Below are 20,018 nucleotides of genomic sequence, written 5' to 3'. Positions count from 1 at the left end.
GTGTGTATGTATGTATATATATATATGTGTGTGTGTGTGTGTGTGTGTGTGCGCACACATTTTTACCAAGTCATTCTCCCCAAATTAAATGGTTAAAGTATATGAGCAACCAGTTCTCAAAAGAACTGCAAATTATTCACATCCACATAAAAATGCTCCAAATAACTAGTAATAAGAGAAATACAAATAAAAAACTGAGGTTTTACCTTATATCCTGAAAACTGGCAAAAAAACCCAAACCCCAAATGTCAACAGTAAATGTTGGAGAAGTTGTGGGAATATAAAGTACACTAATACATTGTTGGTAGAGCTGTGAAGTGGTAAAAAAGACCACATTTTGGAAAGCAGTTTGAAATTATGCAAATACTGTGACTAAAATGTCTATACCCTTTAAACCCAAGACTTCATGGTGGACATACTTGAAGGAAACCACAGATAAGAAAAAGTCTCCATGTACTCCACTTTTTGTGATAGCTGAGAATTGGAAATGAAGTAATGAGCAGCAGTCAGGGAATGACTAACCAAATTATAATGTATTAATGTGGTAGAATTTTATTGTGCTACAAGAGATGATGCATGTGACTAATATAGAGAATCATGGAAAGGTCTATATGAACTGAAACAGCCTGAAGTAAGAAAACAATATACACAGCAATTACACTGTAAATGGAAAGAACACAACACACCAACAAGTCACAAGTAAATGTAACAAAATTAAAGATCAAGTGGGGATCAAACATAAAGATATGAGAAGATGGCTCCAACTTATCCCTTCGTGGAGGTGGGAGGTCCAAAGATGTTACACATAGACTTTGTCAATGTGTCAATCAGCTATGCTTTTTAAGCCCTCCTTAAAACAATACTATTTGTCACATAGGATGGTTGTCAAGGAGGAGGAGGAAGAGGTATATTCATGGTACTATAGTGATGTAAAAAACAGAAGACATCAATTAAAATTACTTTTATAAAAGGAAGGATAATATTAAAGGAGGAAAAGAGCAAACAAAGCATATTTTCTGATTCCAGAGATATTAAAACAAAGGTATTAAATTAATATTGGAATCTAAGAGGGTGTAATAGCAGTTTGGGAACGACTGAACAAATTCTGGCATGTAATTGCAATGGAAACTTATTGTATTGTTAGAAATTGCAAAAGAGGCCATTTCAAAGAATTTTGGGAAATACAAACTGATGCAGATTAAGAGAACATTTTATCCTATCCTATTACAGCAGCATTCTGAAAGACTTGAGAACTCTGATTATCACGACATCTAACTATGACTGCAGGGACCTATGATGAAGCATGTTACCTCGCGACAGAGGGGATGAACTCAAGGAGCATAAAGAGACTAAAGACTTTTGGACATGATTTTTGCATGCATTGGTTTTGCTCCACTATACTTATTTATTGGAAAGTCTTTTTTCCCCTTTGTTTTTAATTTGGAGTAGGGGCAGAGAAAGAGATGAGCAATTTTGTTGTTTAGTTGTTTCAGTTATGTCTGACTCTTTGTGACTCCATTTAGGGTTTTCTTGGCAAAAATAATGGAGCAGTTTGCCATTCACCTCCCCAGATCATTTTACAGATGAGGAACCAAGGAAAACAGGTTCAAACTAGTAAGTGTCTCAGGCTACATTTGAACTCAGGAAGAGTGTTCCTGACTCCAGGAACACTGGAGTCACCTAGTTGCTCCTATTATGAGCAATAGTGAAGCCAATTTTAGAAAAGAGGATTATTTAAACTTCTTTTAAAATTGTTCAGAGAGATTACAAAGGTTGGAAGGAAGCATAGCCAAGCAGGACAGTACTGTGTGAAAATTATAATATTCTTTTTTAAAAAAAGTGGCAAAAAATTCAAATTGCAATTCAGCTTTGCATACAATCTGTTGTATATATGGAAATGCAATAGGGTTTTTTGGTGCTTATCATCAGAATAATTAATTTTTTAAAAAGGTGCAAAGTGCTACGAAGTGGTGGTGTGTGTGTATGTGTGTACGTGTGTGTGTGAGCATTCTTGGATGGGGTGATTCAGGATGATTTTGAGGAAGTAGCAAAGCATTTGAATAGTTTAGATAGGTAAGAAAGATTTCTATAAATGGTCATAGCATGGAGAAGGGTGTGGGGATGGGGAGGAATAAGTCACAAGAGCAAATGCCAGTACGCAAATAGGTAAAAGCTGAGTTAATTAGAAGGTCCTTGGGTCATGAGTCATTCGCAAGTCAGTGTGAATTATACTGACCAAATATCTTCCAACTATTATTTAGTTGAGTACTCTTGTGTGAGCTGAGTTGTAATGGGTAATTTTGTGAGAAAATGTTAAGGAAAGGTAATTTTGGGACCCTGGAGCATCATCTAGGGAGGGTAGAACTGAATAAAGTGCCCCAGGGCAAGAGACTGACGATCAGAGAGAAGGGGGAGGATTTGGTACTTCCATACTGATGGTATTGTTGGGGAAACAAGAGTCAAGGAAGGATCAAGTGAGATAATGTTTGTAAATCACTTGGCCCAGCTCCTGGCACACAGTAGGCTCTATAGCAAGTCTTTTTTTCCTTTCCTCCTTTCCCTTCCCTTCTTCAAATAAATGAAAGCAAATGAATTTGGGCTCCATTCCATTTTATGGTCCAAGTTATGCTTAGGGATTAGTCACTACTCTGATGTGATAGAAAACAGCCTCCTGAACATGAAAGGTTTTCCATTCTATTTCTCAGATGTGATAGAATTCTGGGTAATGGGTGCAGCTCAATCCAAAAGTTTTTGGTTTGCAAGAGAATCAGATTTTCCTGTGCTTTGGTAAAAGAAAGTGTCCCGAATAGCCCTCATTTTGGATAGCACAAAGTGTTAATAAACTTTCACACTGTCTTTAAAATCACATATACTAAAATGAAGTCTTTGCCTTGGTTAATTGTCTCCTATCTATTTATTTCATTTTCTCAACTCTTAAACATGAAATATTGGTACCTTTGTATTTATGTTAATAAACTCATAACTTCAGGTGACATTTTGTTTCAATGCTTTTCAAATAATAGCAATCTGTAAAACATGCTGGTCCAGCTTGACCTTCTATGTGAAAAAACGTCCTGATCTCTCCCTCCCCTACCTTCAAAATTAAGGCCCCCATCAAAATTATCCCATATTTATTTTGTCAATCAGTCGAGTAGCATTTATCATGCCCCTACTATGTTCTGGGAACTTTGCTAAGCATTGGAAATTCAAAGAAAGGCAAAAGATAATTCCTGCTCTCAATGAGCTCACAGTCTAAGTATTTATTTTGTACATATTTTGTATAATCCAGGGTTCAAGCCTGGGTGTTTGTATAAGACTATCTTCACTGGTGGAAGGAATGATAAAAGAAACACAGCTTCTGGATGTATTTTTTCATGTTCATCTCTAATTGTCAACTCTTATGAATCACTGCTTAATTTATCCCTAGTTCTATTTCAAGATTTGAGTAGAAATTCTTTCAATTCACCCTGTAAGGGGCAGTTTGTTAGTAGTTGGTGGGACCAGCTGGCTCATTCTCCACAGGAGCCCCTTCCCCAGATGATGACTGTGAGGGCTGGAAAGAGCAGGCCTGGTGTTCTGGTGATGCTGCAACTTCCAAGGTTCTTGTATGTATCTTCCTGTAAGTGGCAAGTGGAGAGCTGTTCTTGGTTGTGATAAGGAAGGCAGACCCTTTCTTCATATTGTTTTCTCTTACATGTACATGTGTCTATGTCTGTGTTTAAATATGATATACATGTATATGTACATGCTATGCACATTTTCTCAAATATATATAATTTTTCAAAATGTTGGTGGAGAGATAATTAATTAAACTTGTCCATTATGTTTAGACATCACTGTGGTAACCTTCATTGAACATTTGATAAAGATCATGTTAATCTAAACTCTGTACTTCTGCCATATCTTAGCACAGTGCTCCATATTCAGGAAGTTTTAAATAAAAGAATATCTCTTTGAGCAAACTGACAGCTTTTTAAGCAAAGTTTTCAAGTATGCTTGTGACTGTCATCAAGTGGGAGGAAGATGATGAAGGAGAAGGAAGAAAAGATCATTTTAAGCTGTTCAAAGATAACAATTGCGTTACATTAAAATTTCTAATTTAATGTCCAGTGTGGGGTTTAATCACCTTTACTCCAGGGGAAGAAGGGCCTAGCAGTGGTTATGGTACCAGCTTCTTGTTCCACAATTCTTTAAAAAGGTTAGAGATAGGAAGTTTAGAAGGAGAATTAGAAGAAACTAGTTGAGGAGAAGAGTAAGTCCTGACTAAAGTCAAAGTCTTATATAGTGTAATCTAGTAAAACTCATGCAGGGGTGGGGAGCCTGCAGCCTCAAGGCCGCATGTGGCTCTCTAGGACCTCAAGTGTGGCCTTTTGACTGAATCCAAACTTCACAGAACAAATCCTTTGGTTTCAGTCGAAGGCCTGCAGTTGAGGGCCTAGAGGGCCACATGTGACCTTGAAATTGCAGGTTCCTCACCCTGGTAGGAGTTAGGACACCCAGCTTTTAGTCAGGCTTGGGCACTAACAAATTTTTTTTTTCTTTTGTTGCAGTAACAAACTTTTCTGTGCCCTAAGACAAAAGATTTTTCCTCTTTGGGTCTCAATTTCCTTACATTTTATATAAGGTGGTAGACTGGGTCTAAAGTCCTAGAAATTCTCTAAGGTCCTAGACATTCCATGTCATAGAATTTGAGTTGGAAGAGATCTCCTTTATTGTCTAGTTGAAGCCACACCTGGAAAATAATTCTTTCTGTGTGATTCCTGACAAATGGCCATTTATTCTTCATTTAAAGAACTACTTTGAAGGCTAGCTCATTACTTTTTGAGGCAACTATTCGCACTTTTGTATGTCTCTACTTGTTTCAAAGTTTTCTCATACCACACCTAAATATGCATTTTATAATTTTTTCTTGTGGCTTCTAAGCTGGCCAAGCAGTACTAGTCTGATACACTGAACAAATAAACACAACTCAGAAAGTAGATTTTTTTTTCTGTCATCACTGCCATCATCATCATCACCATTTCTAGCATTTTCGTAGAGATTTAAGATTTGTGAAGCATTGCAAAGCATATCTCATTTTATTCTCCCAAACCCCTGGTTATGCTCATTTTGCAGATAAGGAAACTCAAGCAGCAAGATATTAAGTGATTTGCTCTGGAATCACTTAGCTGGGAAGAGTCTGAGGCCAGATTGGAACTTTCTAATGTCAAGTCCAGTGCTCTATCCATTGCACCACCTAAGCTGTCCTATAAAAATAAACCTAATAGTATTTTTTTAGGGGCAGCCTAGAGTATGATCCTAGGCAAGTCACAACTCTGTTTGCTTCAGACCTTCATCTGTAAAATGAGCTGGAGAAGGAAACTGTGAACCACCCTTGGCCAAGAAAATCTCATTTGGATTCATGCAGAGTCAGGCATGACTGAAATAACAACAATCTAATATTTTTGTGCTAATTTCAAAAGTGCCTTCAGTTACTGTCTGTCACACAGCAAAGGAATCGCATGCATATGAATGTATTACAAACTATAATATCAATATATTCAAAAACCTATTTTGCTAAACAAAATTATGGTCATTTATCTCTTTCTCCTTCACTATTTCTTCCTTCTTTCCTTCTTTCTTTTTTTCCTTCTTTCCTTCCTTTCTTCCTCCCATAGATCATCTCAGCTCAGTATCCGTTAATAGCCACTCAGCTTTCTCTGTCTTCAGTTGTCCTAGTATTGTTTCCCACTACAAGATTTCTTAAGTGAAGTTCCCCTCTTGACTAATGGCACCCAAAGTTTCTGGAGAAGGAAGGAGTCCAACTTTTAAGAAATGCAACCTGAATAACATATTACCTAATATAACTCTTAGAGACCTTTTTTTTTTGAGATCAGTGTCAATTTTTGGTTGTTTTTTCCCTACAGTCTCTTAAATATTTTAACCACTTTAAAAAATGTTTCTATTTATTTCCTTCAATTTCATTCAATTATTTTATTTTCAAAATTCTAATCTTTTTAAAAATTTCTCTTATTCATAGGCAGCTAAATAATCTTTCTTTGATTTTAGCCTCACTGTTTCTTTTTCATTAGCATTTTAAAATGCATCAAAAATACATATATTACAATAAGAAATTTCCATATGACAAATTATGAGTTGAAAAGTGTAATCCTTTATTCCCTCTGACAGCTTTTCCTCCCCAGGATTTTCTCATGTGAATATCTTTCTAATATACAATGATACTTCTTCCCTTACTCTTTTGATTCTACTGAATAAAGCATATTCCTCCAGAGTCATATTCCAGTCATGACCTACATCCCACAAAAGTGTGAGTGACACCTGAGATAAAATTTTCCTTCTTGTGTTAGAATCTCTAGTTCACCTTGTTTCATATGCTTTGTACCTTTGTGGATTGATAGCTGTAATTATTGATTTTTTATTCCAGCTATGAAATTCTGAGTCAATATTCAGGTCTAAAATCATCACAAAGAATCACCATAGGAGGGGTTCATAGTGCTTTAAGGTTTGCAAAGCACTTTATACATATATATATATATATATGTATATATATATATATACACACACACATATATATGTATGTGTGTATGTATGTATGTGTATACATACATATAATGCACACACATATAATATTATTGCCATAATAAAATTTTTATATATGTGTTTATAAACATTATCTCATTTGATCTGCCTGACATTATCCTTATTGGAGTAATTGGCAGGGGTAACTTTACTGGGTAATTGTTTTGGATTACCCTTTGACAAATGAAGAGAGTGGTTAAGTACTTGCTCATTCCTAAATAATGATTAATGTTGATTAATTGTTGGAGTCTAGATTAGAAGTCAGATCTCTCTTGATTTGAAATCCAAAATACTTTTCCTTAGGCCATATCACTTCTGTGATTTTAATTTAATTCTTTGCCTGCCTTGAAAAAGACAAAATGTTATCTAGTTAGTGAAACTCCTGATATGAATGTTACCATTTCAAAGGAGAGGAAAAAAAGAGTATTCAGAATTATTAAGAAAATATTTTTCTTCTAATTTATGGGAACAAATGCAAAAATAAAGGTTGGTATCTAGTGTTTTAAGGATTATAGTATTAAATATAATAATATTTCATTATAATAAACAATAAAATTTCATTACATATTTTTTAAAATAAATGTAGACTAATTCTACATACCTTCACATAAAACTTTGGTTTTTCCTTGGTTCTTGGTACTTTATAACAAGCAGTAGTTGTGTGTGTGTTTGTCCTTCATTGCCGAAGAAGATCATGCCATCAGAGAAATGATGACATGACTTGCACTTGACTTTGTTTTGAGTGAGGAAAGGCTGTGCAGGTCACCAGCCTCACTTCTTCTCCAGAGCCATCTGAATCCAGTGACTGGATATTCATTAGGATGACTGGAGATGACTCAGGATGAGGCAAATGGGGTTAAGTGTCTTGCCCAAGGTCGCACAGCTAGTGAGTGTCAAGTGTCTGAGGTGAGATTTGAACTCAGGTCCTTCTGACTTTTGCATTGGTGCTCTATCCACTGCATCACTTAGCTGCCCCTCAAGCAGCAGTTACTTAACTGGATAATTCCAATGAATCTATACATCAGATCAGACAAAAAACTCCAAAACAAAACCAAAAACCATGAATATAAAAGAAAAAAAAGCACCTTCTTGAAACAGAATAGCAGGGTGAATAACACAAAATTCATTCTTAATGATCATTCTCAAATGGCTGCAAATGATTCCTCTTGAGCATCCAAAGCTGAAATCTAATTGTAGGAGTCTAAGGCCACAGATGACTTTCTGGGGTCTGTGGGTGCAGCCTTTTGACTGGGTACAACTTGTAGAGCACAAATCCTTTTACTAAGGTGATTTGTTCTATGAAGTGTGGATTCAGTTGAAGGACCACACTTGAAGACCTAGAGGGCCACACATAACCTTGAAGACACAGGTTCTCCACCTCTGGTCTAAGAAGTGCTATTTATTTCTCAGAGACCAGATGGCAAGCCTCTTGTTGCATCTCTCCTGTTTCTCAGTCTCACCTTTCTACACAAGCTCTCCTAAATTCTTGGAATTTCCTTTCTCTTCCCATTCCCTTATCCAAATCATGCCCTATTTTGCCTCTTTTTAAAACTGTGCCAATCTTGTTCAAAGTATGTGTGGGATGACAAACCTATATTTCAAAGCTCATCGATATCATTCAGAGAAAATTCTTTTTTTTCTATTTTTTTCTTGGAATACAGGAAATGACCTGGAATAACTTTGAAATGTTTTAAAATAAGATTTTTTAAAAAAATGCTAAATGAATTCTGAATACAAAATCAAAAGTCCACAAATGTAGTGATATTCCAAAATCTATGGAGAATCCCAGAAAATTAAGAGAAAATACTCTACAATTTAAAACATTTGAATTGGTCTCAACAGAGACTACAAGGGGAAAACATATTAAACATATTTTGTCAATTTGTTAAAAAATTATGACCACACAATCGGTGAGAGATCTGTTATAATGTCAAGTTCAATGCTATTTCAAATTGTCTGTTCCAAAAATGTTACTTCAGTGTCTAGAAGTCATTTGGTAAGTAACTAAAAAATGAAGTTTCATAAAATACAATTTTCTAGAAGAAATATTTCTAGCAATCTGCTCAGAACATAGGAAAATTCTCTTTCCAGTGGTAAGATAGGGGGCTCCTTTCTATCTTATTTAGGACCTTTTAAAAAAATATCTTGGAGAATTTTCTTTCAGAACTCTATTTTTTAGTGGGAACCTAGAGAACATCTCAAGAAGAAAAAGTTGTAATGTGAATGATATCCATAGTTGGACTCTTTCCATAAGGTAAGTCAGGCAAATGCATGGGATGCTAGACTACCAGGTAGCATATCAGAGCAGTATCACATTCGAATTTTATGAACTAAGAAACTATATCTCTGGAAAATATACTTAACTTTCATATTAGATAAGCTCATGAGAAATCTGAGATCAGTCATTAAATGTCATGTAGTCCAAATTCCATATTTTATAAATTTAAGGCATAGAGACTTAGAGGGCTTATTTTACTTATTGAAGGTGATATATATATTATAATAGCTCTATGACTGGAACTCATTTCTTGGAGATTTTTTTTTACCTCAATTCAAAGGACTTCCAGTTTAACAAATTTTATTTTGTTTAGGGTGTCAATACAATCAATTTGTAATTATATTCTAAAAGACTTAATTTTGGTGCTCTCCCACTGTTGATTTTCTTCAATTTATCCTATATATAGCTTGTCTGTTCATAATTATCTACATGTTGTCTCACTTATTAGAATGTGAGCTCCTTTAGAGTGGTGTTCAATAAATGTTTGTTGTCTGAATAACAGTCAAATTAAAGTGGTTTCCAGAGTTGCCCTTCTTTGCACTTGCCCATAGTTTTGAAATTAGACATTGAATTTTCCTTTGGTTTTGTATATCTTTCTCAGTTTCAGGGTAATAGGAAGTCAAATGCCCTGAAAATATAGCTGAGATGAAATTGAAGGCATAAAAAAAACCCCAAAAAACCAAAAAAAACCCCCTAGATATCCTCTGCTGAGAATAGGATTGAGAAGAAAGAAGGACAAGGAAAAAGAAAATTCATAATGCATGTAGAAATCCACAATGTCCATATCTGTCTTTTGATATTAGCTCATTATCCTCAAAGAATTGAAGGTAACATTGCAATAGATATATGTGAATTATCCCTTTGCTTATCTTGAGATCGTATAATATGTGCATATATGCATATATATGCAAATGTATAAGCAAACGCATGCATGATGCTTACATCATTTGCTCTATTATTTCTTTCACCGTGAAGGAGGGACAGTACTATAGCTAAGTCTCCACTAGTCAAGTAAGGAATCCTCTGAAGTTGTCAAATGTGTGTAAATCTATTTGAAGGAATAATTATGTAAAATATGATAGTTGCTTTTATCAAAATGGAAAAGGATTTAGATCTTTAAGCTATTTAAACATACCCTCTACAATGTATTTATTCTATTCATTTTCTTCATTTGTCCTTTTTTGAGGTAGAATATTAGGCCAGTTTAATTAGTAAAATATTAGGCCAGCTCCCGCCAAAATGATTACAAATTGTGAAATGCCCTAGAGAAGTCATTAAAAAAAAAAAAAAGCCCAAGAGCAAGAAGTTTGCTTCTACTGGGATATGAATGAGAAACATTTACACGTATTGTAATTAATGTCATTATAATTAAAAGCTCATTAAAACAATGCTTTCTTCATTAGCCAACAAATGGATCTCTCTGTCTTCTCTCTCTCTCTCTCTGTCTTTGTCTCTCTCTCTCTGTCTGTCTGTCTCTCTCTCTCTCCCTCTCTCTCCTGTTTGTCTTCCTGTCAACCTACCTGTCATACATCTCTCTATGACCTGCCTAAAGACTTGCAGAGTAATAGTAATAGTAGCATAGCAACTCTGGCTCTCTGAGTCTCTGGAGTATTCTTTCTGTATGTCCTCAATTGCACCATTGAGCTGGCCTCTGTGCCCATCAGCACCTTTGTGTAGGCAGAAAAGAAATCTATCAAAAGTCATGTAGTACTCATTCTCTAACAAAACACTTTGTAGGAAAGATGACAATTGAAGAATGTTTTTTGACTTCCTGAGGGAAATGCTGCCAATCAAAACAAAAAGAAATAGGTTGGAACTATAGTGTTTGTAATGTGAGATGTTAAGTAACATCAAATCCTGTGTAATTTACAAGGCCCAGTCTAGTGACTATATTTCCATGCTGTTCACCATATAGCCAGAATTACCATCAAGTCATAAAAATGTGGTATGTTTGAATAATTCAAATTAGACAGGTGTCATGTGCAGGTTAAACTTTCTAGTATCTCAGTGTCATCTGTTGCCTGAGGAGGTTCCTTGTGCTGAAGTGGAGGGGAGAGGGAAGGGATATGACACTAGGCTAGAGGTGTCCATGACTTTGCACTTTTAGTTACCTTAAAAAATGTCCAAAGAGGCTGTTGGGATTTATAAATCACCCACTCATGGCCCTGTCTTATTTTCTAAATATTAAGTGACGCTTGTGAGATGGTCACTGGGTACTTGGAATCTTTGTCTACTCTATGCACACTGATAAGCAAGAGATTTGACGATTGGTTGGATATCAGGTGTTACAGTTGTGCAGATGATTTTGATATGATGGATCCACAGGGATGTTACTGACTTCCAACATTTGTATGAACCCAACTGCTTTTATCATGAGATTCTTATGACATTCCAGAAATACATCAAAATCTTCCTTTTATGGCTCATTCTTATAGTAGGAGAACTGCCCTACTACTATGAATTCCCAATGAGAGACAGGAATAACTTTCTCTGCAAGTGCTATAGCCTGTTTTAATCTCTGATCTATTCTCTCCTTTCTCTCACTCCCTCAAATATTACTTACAATCCCAAGAATTCTTTCATGGTCTCTCTCCAAGGAAGGGAGGAAAAGAGATTTTTATTTTATAAATGAGGAAATGGAGGCCCAAGGGGGTTAAGTGATTTATCCATGGTGACACAAGTAGTAAGTATCAGTATGAGATTCAAACCATGGTCCTCTATCTCTAGAGCAAGGTGACCCACAATACATCTTGACCCTCACCCTGGGACTTCTAGACCTTCTTCCCCTAAATCCTACCCAAACTCTGTACAAGTCACTAAGAATCCCTCCCTGCTATCTTCTTCTAGTTTCCACCTGCCTGCAGGGTACCAGATGCAGCTATGGTCTACGTGCAACCACACACACACATATTTCTACACATACATAATGCTAAAACTCAGTATTTTTAGGTAAAAAGGAATTACCATATTTTCTTTGGATTCTTGTCATTTAAAATAGTTTATTAAAGTATTTCAAAACTCTAACAGAACATGGATACTCTTTTCAGGAAGTTTATTTTTAAAAAGAATTTCAAGATATTGTGATAATTTAAAAAATGAAATGAAACAAATAAATAAAAGCTAGCATTTACTAATGTTAGTAACACACTGTGGAGAAAGTAATCATTAGGTCTGGCTAGCAAAAAAAGTTGAAATTGGCAAAATCTGATGTTTTCACATAAATACCACAGACAACTGAGGGAAAAAATTAGAACACAGTGATGGTACTTCTCTCTTTCTGTTGTGACACATTTTATAAAATTGAATGAAACCAGGTGACTTTCCGAATGATCCCAACCAAAACTACTATTAGAATTAAAACCAATTTAGACTAAAACTGCTAGCCTGGAAATTGATTTTTTTCTATTTTTTGTTTATTTATGTATATTTATTTTCTATCTATCATATATTTATTTTATTATAGTGATCAAAAACGAAAGAATTTAAATGTATGTCTTGATACCTTTTAAGAATGTCATTCAAATTTTCTTTCTTTGACTTATTTAAATTCTTACATTTTTCTATATATCTCTAATTGAGAAGTGAAAATAAAGTGTACACGTATGTGAGTATGTGCATGAGAGAAAAAGAAGATTGAAGATGCATTGCAATGTTTGTGATCAACATAAAAAACAACTACAGTTTCAGAGAACTGTTGATGAAACAATCACTACCCACCTCTAGAAAGAAAAGATATGGTCATATAAGAAGACATTTTTAGATGTGGTGAATGTGGGAATATTTTTTTGCTTAAATATGCATATTTGTTATGAGGGTTTTGTTATTCTTTTTTTCCCAGTTTTTTTTTTGGGGGGGGGTGGTTGTGGTGGTGCTAGAGACTGGTGGTAGGGTTACCCAATAAAAGAAAAGAAAAATCTTTAAAAAATTCATAGATGAGAACAGAAAGAAAGTCAAACAGCAACACAGACAAATGAGACAATTTCAAAAGTTATGCATTTCATTTATTTTATACTTAAAAGGAGAAGTAACATAGATTATTATTACATAATAAAGAATCACCATTTTATATACAATCCTCTTTTTCTTTTCTGCTTTGTACAAGGAAATTTTCACTTTATATTCTGTGTTTTTAGGTTAGAATATTTTAAATTAAGGAATAACATTATTTATTATTATTTCCCTTCTCTTCTTTGCCCATTGAAAGCACTCATAATTTAAGATTTATGACCTTTAAAAATATTTTGAGAACTTTGAGAACTGTATGGCAATATAAGTGTTATCCTTTGGAACTCTTTATATTTTATGGTATGCTTTAAAAAACATTATTATGATAATGGATCCAGAGGTTTCATTAGACTACCAAAGGGGTCCATGACAAAAAATATTACGAACCCTTGATCTCTTGAATCCCAGCCATTCTTTAATGTTTATCCTCTATGAAGTTTTCCTTGATTCTCAGATCCTTGGACTTCACACAGAAATTTTTCTTCTACAACTTTCCAATGGTACATTTAATTTGTAATTGTGCACTGTAATTATCAGTTTGTGGTCTTGCTTTACTAAATGACAGGCTTCATGAAGGTATGTGAATTGCACGTCACACATACTTCTAATGCCTAGCATAACAATTAACAAAACACTGAAAAGCTCCCTCTTACCAAAAGATTCGGTATGCTAAATCTGCCTACTTTGAATTATTCAAATTAATTATATGGTGTCAAATTTGCTGGAAAATTTTGACACAATCTAAGTTGCTTAAGTTGGATGGTTAAAATGCCAGTATTAACACATGAACAGCATTGCTCTGTGATCAAGAATGATTACTCCTGGACAAGTCACTCTCCTATTCCTATAGCTCTTTATTATCTTTAGTATCAAATGTAAACTACTTTTTTTTGCCTTTTAGAAACTTCTTCAACAGGACTGATCCTAACCCTTCGAGACTTATCAGACACTACCACCCTTCATCTATTCTAAAGTCCAATCAAACTCATCTTTTAGATTATTTCTTCATATTTTATCATTCTCCATACCTTAAACTGTCTGTACCAGGGGCTTAAAAAACATTCACTCTTCATTTTCGCCCCTTAGAATCCCTAAATTTCTTTGAAAATTCAGCCCAAGCCATACCTTCTATTTAATGCCTTTGGTGATAGCCCTGGCATCTAGTACTTCCCCTCCCTTCAACCAATCATCTTTTATTTATTTTGTATCTACTTATATATCTGGTCTTCTCTTAGAGAATGGCAGGAACTATCATTTTTGCTCTCATATCTCCAGATCCTAGCATAGCATTTTCACAAATTAAGCCCTTTCTAAATGCTTGATTGATAGATCAACTCTTTTAGGTTAGTAGTTTTCTCTTCCATAAGTTTCTGTAATATTATTAAAAACCAATCAAACTCTGTATACCCTTTGATCCAGCAATACCACTACTAGGTCTGTATGCCAAAGAGATAAGAGAAAAAAGAAAAAAAAACTTATTTATACAAAAATATTTATATCAGTTTTTTTTCTGGCAGCTAAGAATTAGAAATTGAGAGAATGGATATCCATCAACTGGGAAATGACTGAGCAAGTTGTGGTATGTGATTGTTTGGAATTTTATTGTAGTATAAAAAATGATAAGCAGAAAGATTTCTGAAGAACGTAGAAAGATTTACACAAACTGATACAGAATGAGTAGAACCAGTAGAACATTGTACGTAGTAAAAGCAGTATTGTACAATGAGCAACTGTGAATTACTTACAATCCCAAAGGACTCACGAGGAAAAATGTTATCTGCCTTCTGAGAAAGAGTTGATGGTGTCTGAATGCAGATGAAACAATACTATTTTTCATTTTTTTTTTGGTTCAAGTTTTCTTACACAAAATCACTAATATGGAAACATTTTACATGATTGTGTATGTGTGTGTTTGTGTTTATGTATGTGTATATATGTATGTATGTAAGTGTATCAGATGGCTTAGGATCTTGGGAAGGGGAAGTGATAGAATTAGGAAGTCAAAACTTAAAAAACTAACCAATGTTAAAAAATATTTTTACATGTAACTGGGAAAAATACAATATCATTAAAAAGATTACTAAAAATCCAGTTATGACATAACTCATTATTGTATTGATTAAATAAGTCGAGGATTAAGTAACGTTCTTTTGAAAATAAATGATTTATAACTTAATATGTGTGTTAGTCTTATATTCTATACATTGAAGTTTGAAAAGAGTTATTCAGGACCAGATGACCTAGTTGTTAAAGAGCCTTGATCCTAGGTTGGAGATTAGGGATTGCAAGGGGAATGAGCAATTGTCTAGTGACCAACTAAGCCATTCCCATCTAGCATTGAGGACTAAGATAGGGCAAATAGCCTGTGTTTTGGTGAACTTGATAGAATTGTGTAAGTGCCAATCATATGGCTTAACAGATTTGACTGGGCCTTGCAAGACCCCAAAAACCTGCAGTGATGACCAAAAGGAAGAGGGAAGTTACCAGGTAGAAAAGGAATTGCTGTATACCCATAAATTTGACAATCTTAGTGAAATGGATAAATGTTAACAAAAATATAAACTGATCAGATTAATAGAAGAGGAAGTAAAATATTTAAATAACCCCATCTCAGAAAAATAAATTGAATAACCAATCAATGAACTTCCTACAAAAAAGTCTCCATGGCCAGAAGAACTTACAAGCAATTTCTATAATACATTTAAAGAACAGTTAATTCCATGTAGACTATTTGGGAAAATTGGCAGTCTTGCCAAATTCTTTTTATGATACAAATATGGCACTGATACCTAAACTGGGAAGAACCAAAACAGAGAGAGAAAATTACAGAACAATTTCCCTAATGAATATAGGTGCAAAAAATTTTAAATAACATAGCAGCAAAAGGATTACAGCAACTTTTCACAAATACAATTTGATTAGGTAGGATTTATACCAGGAATGCAGGACTGCTTCAATATTAGGAAAATTATCAGCATAATTGATCATATCAACAACAAAACTAGCAGAAACCATGCAGAAAAAGCTTTTGAGAAAATGCAACACCCATTGATATTGAAAATACTGGAGGGGGGCAGAGCCAAGATAGCAGAGTAGAAAGACACACATAGGCAGATTCTCCCCACACAGCCCATAAAGTATGTGTAGAGAGGGAGTCTCAACAAATTGTGGAGCAGCAGAAGTGGAGAACAACAGAGTGGAGGAGATTTCCAGCCCAGGGTGAACTGAAAGGCCCACGGGAAATGTCTATTGCACCGGTCATGGAGCGGAGCTCAGCCCAACCTTGGCCGCACGGCTCCAGGAGAAGGATGCCTCAGGGGCAGAATCCCTAGTCCCAGCAGCAGCAGGTTTGTAGATCGCTCAACCCACAGGCACCAAAGGTCAGTGACAGGGTTTTTCTAGCTGGCCAGGAAGGGAGAAGGGCCTTCCCATAGCTCCAATCTTAGGTAGTGGCCATGGAGGCCACATCTGGAAGGCAGCAGTTCCCACAGCATTGTTGGAATGTAAAATCCCTGGGGGCACTGAGCAGTCTATTCTTACCTCAGCCCTGTGTAGAGGTCCTGAGGAAACTGGTCTTTGTTTCACACTGAATGGCAGCCCTGCCCCCATAGTTTAACTGAGTCTCAGCCCCCCAGTGCTGGTTTGGCAGAACTGGAGGCCAGGTGGCTGTGGAGAGGAAACTCTGCTAAGATTCTGGGCACAAAAATCTCTTCTTGTTCCCAGACCAGTATATGTGCTTGAATTTGCCACTTAGGAGGAACTGAGATCTTACAGATTTCCAGAGTATACCCTACTCTTGACAAAGGACCCAAAAGTCAAGTAACTGGTTGGGAAAATGCCCAAAAAATGGGAAAAAATAAGACTATAGAAGATTACTTTCTTGGGGAACAGATATCTTCTCCCATCTTTTCAGATGAGGAAGAACAATGATTACCATCAGGGAAAGACATAAAAGTCAAGGCTTCTGTATCCCAAATATCCAAAATAAATACTCAATAGTCATAGGCCATGGAAGAGCTCAAAAAGGATTTTGAAAATCAAGTAAGAGAGGTGGACGAAAAATTGGGAAGGGAAATGAGAGAAATTCAAGAAAAGCATGAACAGTTGGTCAATGCCTTGCTAAAGGAGACCCAAAAAAATGCTGAAGAAAATAACACCTTTAAAAATAGGCTAACTCGTTTGGCAAAAGAGGTCCAAAAAGCCAAGGAGGAGAAGAATGCTTTAAAAAGCAGAATTAGCCAAAAGGAAAAGGAGGTTCAAAAGCTCACTGAAGAAAATAGTTCTTTCAAAATTAGAATAGAACAGATGGAGGCTAATGACTTTATGAGAAACCAAGAAATCACAAAACAAAACCAAAAGAATGAAACAATGGAAGATAATGTGAAATATCTCATTGGAAAAACAACTTGCCTGAAAAAATAGATGCAGGAGAGACAATTTAAAAATTGTGGGTCTACCTGAAAGCCACGATCAAAAAAAGAGCCTAGACATCATCTTTCATGAAATTATCAAAGAAAACTGCCCTGATATTCTAGAACCAGGGGGAAAAACAAATATTGAAAGAATCCACTGATCACCTCCTGAAAAAGATCCAAAAAGAGAAACTCCTAGGGACATTGTGGCCAAGTTCCAGAGTTCCCAGGTCAAGGAGAAAATATTGCAAGCAGCTAGAAAGAAACAATTCAAGTATTGTGGAAAAACAATCAGGATAACACAAGATCTAGCAGCTTCTACATTAAGGGATCGAAGGGAGTGGAATATTATATTCCAGAAGTCAAAGGAACTAGGACTAAAACCAAGAATCACCTACCCAGCAAAATTGAGTATAATACTTCAGGGGAAAAATTGGTCTTTCAATGAAATAGAGGACTTTCAAGCATTCTTGATGAAAAGACCAGAGCTGAAAAGAAAATTTGACTTTCAAACACAAGAACCAAGAGAAGCATGAAAAGGTAAACAGCAAAGAGAAATCATAAGGACTTACTAAAGTTGAACTGCTTACATTCCTACATGAAAAGACAATATTTGTAACTTTTGAAACTTTTTTCAGTAACTAGGTAGTTGGTGAGATTGCACCCCACCCCCTTCGCCCCCACACACACATAGAGAGAGAGAGAGTACAGGGTGAATTGAATAGGATGGGATCATATTTTAAAATAATGAAATTATTTGGTGAGAGAGAAATATATTGGGAGAAGAAAGGGAGAAAAGGAATGGGGCAAATTATCTCTCATAAAAGAGTCAAGCAAAAGACTTTTCAGTGGAGTGAAAAGGTGGGGAGGTGAGAGAAAAAACATGAAGTTTACTCTCATCACATTCCACTAAAGGAAGGAATAAAATGCACACTCATTTTGGTATGAAAACCTATCTTATAATGCAGAAAAGTGGGGGAGAAGGGGATAAGCAGGGTTGGGGGGGACGATGGAAGGGAGAGCAATGGGAGGGGAGAGCAATTAGAAGTCAACACTCTTAGGGAGGGACAGGGTCAAAAGAGAGAGCAGAAGCAATGGGGGACAGGATAGGATGGAGGGAAATATAGTTAGTCTTACACAAGTATTGTGGAAGTCATTTGCAAAACTCCACACATATGGTCTATATTGAATTGCTTGCCTTCCCAAAGGGGATGGGTGGGGAGGGAGGGAGGAAGAGAAGTTGGAACTCAAAGTTTTTGGAACAACTGTTGAGTATTGTTCTTACATACTACTAGGAAATGAGAAATACAGGTAATGGGGTATAGAAAGTTATCTTGCCCTACAGGATAAAAGAGAAGATGGGGATAAGGGAAGGGAGGGATGTTAGAAGGGAGGGCAGATTGGTGATAGGGGTAATTAGAATGCTCAGGGTTTTGGGGTGGGGGAGGGGAGAAATGGGGAGAAAATTTGGAACCTAAAATTTTGTGGAAATGAATGTTGAAAACTTAAATAAATAAATTTAAATTAAATTAGAAAAAAAATACTGGAGAGCATAGGAATAAATGGAACCTTCCTTAAAATAATAAGTAGCATCTACATAAAACCATCAACAAGGATTATGTGTAATGGGCATAAGCTAGTAATTATATATAATGGGGATAAGCCAGATACACTCCCATTCAGGGGCAAAACAAGGTTGTCCATTATCACCATTACTATTCAATATGATACTAGAAATGTTAGCTTTAGCAATAAGAGAAGAAAAAGAAATTGAAGGAATTAGAATAGGGAAAGAAGAAACTAAGCTATCACTCTTTGCAGATGATATGTTGATATACTTAGAGAATCCTAGAGAGTCAAGTAAAAAACTACTTGAAATAATGAACTACTTTAGTAAAGTTGCAAGATATGAAATAAATCCAAATAAATCATCTGCATTTGTATATATTACTCAGAAAGTCCAACAGCAAGAGATAGAAAGAGAAATCCCATTTAAAATTACTGTAGACACTATAAAATATTTGGGAGTTTACCTTCCAAAACAAACACAGGGACTCTATGAACACAATTACAAAACACTTTATACACAAATAAAGGTAGATCTAAATAATTAGAAAGATATCAGTTGCTCATGGATAGGCCAAGTTAATGTAATTAAATTGATTAAATTAAATACAGTTAAATTAATTTACTTATTCAGTGCCATACCAATCAAACTATCAAAAAATTATTTTATAAAGCTAGAAAAAATAATATCAAAATTCATCTGGAAGAATAAAAGGTCCAGAATATTAAGGAAATGAATGAAAAGAAACGCTAGGGAAGGTAGTCTAGCCATACCAGATCTTAAATTGTATTATAAAGCAGTAATCATCAAAATCACTTGGTGCTGGCTAAGATATACACGAGTAGATCAGTGGAATAGGTTAAGTACACAAGGCACAGCAGTCAATAATCATAGCACTTTACGATTTGATAAACCCAAGGACCCAGATTAAGGGATAAGAACTCATTGTTTGACAAAAACTGCTGGGAAAACTGGAAAATAGTGTGGTGGAAACTGTGTGTAGACCAATGCCTGACACCATATACTAGAAAAAAAATGTCCAAAGGGGTACATGATCTATGTATAAAGGTTGATACTATAAACAAATTAGGGGAGCAAGGAATAGTTTATTTTTCAGATTTATGGAGAATGGAGGAATTTATGACCAAAAAAGAGAGAGAGAATATTATGAAATGCA

General features: G+C 35.4%; 1 long non-coding RNA gene across 2 annotated transcripts in view; it reads left to right on the top strand.

Annotated features, from left to right (window-relative positions):
• Nucleotides 1-20,018, top strand: part of LOC140505985 (uncharacterized) — a 46,699-nt gene that overhangs the window by 10,611 nt on the left and 16,070 nt on the right. Inside the window, exon 4 of one of the 2 annotated variants that reach the window (XR_011967724.1) lies at nt 1,231-2,992. The exons of the other annotated variant lie outside the window; for it this stretch is intronic. This is a non-coding gene — a long non-coding RNA (uncharacterized lncRNA). Of the gene's footprint in view, nt 1-1,230; nt 2,993-20,018 lie in introns of those variants that run through there. 2 annotated transcript variants of the gene reach the window in all.

Source organism: Notamacropus eugenii, chromosome 5 (genome assembly GCF_028372415.1).
Source record: "Notamacropus eugenii isolate mMacEug1 chromosome 5, mMacEug1.pri_v2, whole genome shotgun sequence".
NCBI classification, from domain to species: Eukaryota; Metazoa; Chordata; class Mammalia; order Diprotodontia; family Macropodidae; genus Notamacropus; species Notamacropus eugenii.
Note: the sequence above shows the minus strand (reverse complement) of the source record. Positions and strands in the feature narration are given on the sequence as shown.